Source organism: Colias eurytheme, chromosome 18 (assembly GCF_061535395.1).
Source record: "Colias eurytheme isolate Ceu_HAF_F1 chromosome 18, ilColEury1 Martin Lab GWU primary, whole genome shotgun sequence".
NCBI lineage: Eukaryota > Metazoa > Arthropoda > Insecta > Lepidoptera > Pieridae > Colias > Colias eurytheme.
The window spans coordinates 135,606-140,889 of NC_142997.1; the positions used below are offsets into that span (position 1 = coordinate 135,606).

General features: G+C 33.7%; 1 long non-coding RNA gene across 1 annotated transcript; it reads left to right on the plus strand.

Moving 5' to 3' along the window:
* Positions 1 to 240: 240 nt before the first annotated feature.
* Positions 241 to 2,072, plus strand: LOC149900401 (uncharacterized). The gene is made up of 3 exons (XR_016457746.1): positions 241 to 559; positions 974 to 1,110; positions 1,898 to 2,072. It is a non-coding gene; the product is annotated as an uncharacterized LOC149900401 (long non-coding RNA).
* Positions 2,073 to 5,284: the final 3,212 nt, after the last annotated feature.

Genomic DNA, 5,284 nt, shown 5'->3' on the forward strand with positions numbered 1-5,284 from the left:
TAATTTTTTTCTTCAAAAACTTTGAATTTGATTTTTTTTATTTATCGATTTATTTAATTGAAGAGTTTGTTTAGTGACGTTTGGGAACCGAAACACGATTGACAAAATTTGCCTCGATAGAAAAACGTTGTGAAGTTGGCCAAAAATTAAACGGAGAATCAATTTCATTTGGACAATAGTTAAGTAATATCAATGAAATTTTATCCAAATCCACTTCCATTCAATTCTTGAGGGACGTACGGGATTAGATTTTTCAATTAATACATCAGTAATTTAAAAAAAATATATTTATAAACTATGAGCAAAAAATTGCGCACAGGCCGGTCGCTTCCGCCGTTCCGCCTCCTGTTAGTCGACGCCAACGCGTCTTAGAGAGCAGTCCTGTACAACTTTTTCGCGCGGTGCCGTTGTCTACTCGCATACGTGATTTAGTGTTAGTGTTACTAAAGTTTTTCATAAACATGGTGAATTTTGGTGGCCAAAACATTGATGGTGAGAACATTAGGAAGAAAATGTTGCGAAGGCAGATGAAGAAACTACAGTTATTGAATCTAAATAGGTAAGTTTAATGTTTATCATGCTTATTTATATTTATTATGTCTTTCGGTCGCTACAAGTCTAAAGATTTCAACTTCAAATATTTTGATTACTAGGTATATGTTTACAAGTCTAAATTGAGAAACGCATAAATGAAAATCTGATAGTTATTTTTATTTGTAATAAGTAATATTATTTTAGTCATATTTTGAGATTTCATTACCTATTTATGATTTTTGTATTAGTACATATATGTTTACAAAGTCTGAATTTAGCAACGCACAAATCAAAATTTTATAATTTTATGCACTCTGTCTTTATTTTTATTTATAATTTTATTATTGGTATAAATAGGTAATGTTTTAGTTGTTTTTTTGAGATTTCATTTTCCAATAAATATACTACTGATTTGTGTATGTATGTTTATTTCTAATAGCAAAGCGCGACCACGAAAAATCAGATGTGCAGCTTGCAAGCCAGGATGCAATAAAGACACGTTGGTCTTTTAGACCAACCATGATTACCAGAAACTGATGTGGATCTTCAGACAGTTTCACATAGTACTTTTTTTGTGTAAGTTTATTCTTATGTCATTTATTTATAAGTCATAAGATTGAAGATAGTGGAATATTTCAGACTAGTGTAAGTTATCACTGACGGGTAGGTAATTACCAGTGAGATCAGAAACAATTTTTATTTCAACCCTATTGCGTATAACTTTTTGTTTTTTTTTATGGTATTATAACTATTGTTGAGGTCTTTCACTGCACCGGTAATTGTAATTTTTTTACTTATTAGATATCATGCTATTTTAGGCTTATTGCTGATCTACTAACAATTCTATACACATGTGAGCAATCCCAAGACAAGGATTAGATAAAGGATATTTATTTATACATATTATATCAATTCGAATGAATGTATGTATGAGTAATTTTTTAATTTGTTTGTATGAATACTATTTGCATATTATGCATAAGCATAATGACTTATAAATTTTATATAAAAAATATTTGAAAAATTTGTAGTTATGTAACTATGATGCCGACTTTTTTACGAGATAGGACAATAGAGCGATAAACGAACGGACACAGCTGCGAAATTTTTTACTAATTGTTAGAATAATTGCGGTCAACCGTAAAATTTTGCAAACAAAAGAACGATTTTCTCAGAAAGTTTGCTATGTAAGACGCCGACAATCGAGTTTATTACGGGCTAGGATAATAAAGCGACAAAGGAACGTACACAGCTGTGCAATTTTTTCTAGTTTTGATGACAGTATCTTTATAATAATCGTGGTATTATAAGAGGTATTATCAATTAATTGTTCTCCTATTATAACTTATTATGGTTGTTTCAGCACCTCAATGTACAAGGATAGCTCAAAGTAACGGGCAAGAGACATATTTATTTACGGAACAAGGAGAAGAAGTCGTATCAAGAAGATAAACATTGGAACAATAAAATGGTTACAAAACCAGCATTCGAAAATATCTGATGTTAAGTATATCAAAATGTCGGATATATTTATTTAAAAATAATTAAAATTGTAAATAATATTTTTTTGTCTATTATTGTTTTTTTTTCAATAAATATGATATAGGTAAAAACAAAAACCCGTTTTTTAAATCTTTTAAAACCGATAATAATGTAAAAAAAAACAAACGTAAATAGCATTATTATATTATGTATTTTTATTATCATACTAGCGGTCCGCCCCGGCTTCGCCCGTGGTACATGTTTACGTTTTCTCTACATAAGAACCATCCTCGTACTTGAAGGAATATAATAAAAAAAAGAATTATCGAAATCGGTTCAGCCGTTCTCGAGCTATGCGCTTACCAACACATTTTGCGATTCATTTTTATATATAAAGATTGTACGTAAAGTCCCCATGTCGAAAACCTATAAAATTTGTTTACAAAGATTTGCAAATAAGCTAGTAACGTAGGTAGCGACAATTCTAACAATAACAAATAATTACATCATAAAATAATTTAGTCACAAGCTCATTTTTTGTAACCAGATTTGTACCAATTAAAAATCGACCTTCGTGCAAAGGAACAAAGGTCGATTTTTCTACTTCGATGGGCCCGGCAACGAAAAGACTCACAAGACGTTGCCGGATCGCTTTACTCAGCTTTAACCGCGCGAATATAAGAATATAAGTAAAGTTCATTGAACCTCCGTTAGTTCCGTATGTTTCCGTCATCTATTCAGTTGTGTGGCGTGGCGAGGGGATTTTTGTGAAGCGTCCCGCGCGCTCTTATGCTCCACCCATGGGGCGTAGCCCAAAAGGTGCACAAGCATGATTGTATGTCGCCTTAAACATTGAACATACTTACGGTCAAAGTAACTCTATCAGCGAGCATTAACTCAAAAATTGAGTTGACGAGATAAATTCTCCATCAACTTGTCATATCTCAACAGTAAATAAATAAAGCTGTAAAAAACGACCGCTTAAATTGTTCGCTATGTCGTGATGTCGGTCCACATGCTCCGCGACATAACGTAATTATACGAGGCGGTGCACACCACACAAATAACAGCTTTAATACCTGAGATATAGAACTTAATGTTCTCTGTACAGTTTAACAACTGATAAATAAAAAGTTCATTGAGTATGATCGATTGTGTTGTTGGATATTATTCCACGGAACTGAAATATGTTGTTATATGGGTTTCGTTGTAGGTACTATTTGATTTATGCCCGTAATCATATTTCGGAGAAAACCTTATCTGTGAAACTTGTGAACTGAATAATTCAGAAATTATATTTTGTAATTCAATATTCGAGCGAATTACGGCCAAGAAATTTTATTTTCTAAAAACTTTATTTTCTTAATGATTATTTTACAATGTAGGTAAGCAATATTATAACTGATAACGCATTTATGTAACATTATTTTTCTAATATCTCAGTTTGAATTAAAATGTATAGGTACTTATCCCTGTAAATTTGAGCAGGATACACAATACAGGTAACAAGTAGGTAACGCTTACAGTAAGTGATTACTGTAAGCGTTGCAGAATCTTAATAAATTGTAAATTGCGCCCTATAACCTATTGATATTTAACTAGGTAATCAAATATGCAGTTTGTTACTGTATGCCAAAATAAATCCTATACAGAAACACTTTTAAAAGTCTCTACAGTCTCTCTTCAGTGCTCTACATATGAATTTCACATTGAAATGATAAATAGAAAGAGCATTGTGATATACAAGAGTTAGATTTACTCTTACATACTAGCATAATATGTTTATTAATTATTACTTTGTTCTCATGGTTGTAACGCGCCATAAAAACCGCGGAAGTACGAGAAAGTATCAACTGCCATAGAATAAGGCATACCTAAGTATATCAATGCTAGATATAGATATAGATACTAGAAGGAGCAAGTGCGTACATTTGTGCAGATCTCTAGCGTGCCATGTGTATAACTTCAAGATAAATGAATACTGTTTTAGAGCTACAGAATACGAATGTATTTCGTTCTGTTTTTGGAAACATAATTACATTAATATTTGTTGCAGCCTGTGGTTTTGCTACGTAGAACGAGGTAAAAAGTAGCCTGTATGCTTTTCCAATGGGAAAAGTATTTGCATACCAAATTTCAGTGGTGTTCAATCGTTTTTACCTTCACGAGCTTTCATATTCGAATATAGTACATACTTAACAGTATAAAGAGCGAAGAAATTCCGCATAGATTATAAATATAATTTGTAATTAATATGTATGTGTGTGTGGAATGAATAGCTGTTGAAGATCAAGCGCCATCTTATGCCGTGCCTTGCCCGTGGGGAATAAATAACTTTTCAACAACTGCAGGGCAGAGCTTATGATTACTAATCTTCTTATATATAAAAATGAATCGCAAAATGTGTTGGTAAGCCGGGGCGGACCGCTAGTATGTAATAACAATGAGTTTGTATTAGGTGTGGACTGTACATAATGTTTGAGCTAAGTTCTTTCCGCCTAATCAGTGACACGGTGGGAGCGTTAACATAATCCGTGGTCGCGACATACATTCTGCAAATCAATGGCGGCTCGTAAAAATAGTTGTTTTTATCGCGACATGCCCTGAAATTGTTAAACGTTTGTTGCGAGACAGGAATAGCTGTCACGCGGTGCGGGGCCGGGAGGGGGAGGCGAGGGGGAGGGGGGCTGTTTGTTTATGGCGCGAACAAGCGGGTCACATGTTTACGCTTTTAGATGATAAAAAAATGTACTGTCTTGGCAGTTGGCAATTTATGAAGCCGTTGCCTAAGATTTTGATTTCAATAGAGATAAAATAAGTTTATGAAAAATTTAGTGTTGAACTCAATCATCAAGAAACATCCTTACAACTAAGTAGTTAAATCTGAAGCCCCAAATGCATATTACAATAATTTACAATTAATTATGAACTCCACTTTTACGAGCGACCTTAATTCAAGCGCTAACTATCTCACGCATAATATAATGGCATGGACTTTGCCCACACTCGTTGGAAACTAAATTACCAAAAACAGCAATAATTGTAAAGCAAAATAATTAAATTTACAGTTATGATATTCCTTATCTGCTGCGATACTGGTAGGGTTGCCGCTCTGGTGTTTTTGAATAAACCACGAAAGAATTAGTACTCTATTATTTATTACTTGTTACTGTTTACTTAGACGACCTGGTCCGAGTGGCAGGGAGCCGCTGGATGCAGGCCGCCGGTGACCGGTCGTGGTGGAAAACCCCGAGGGAGGCCAGTTTGT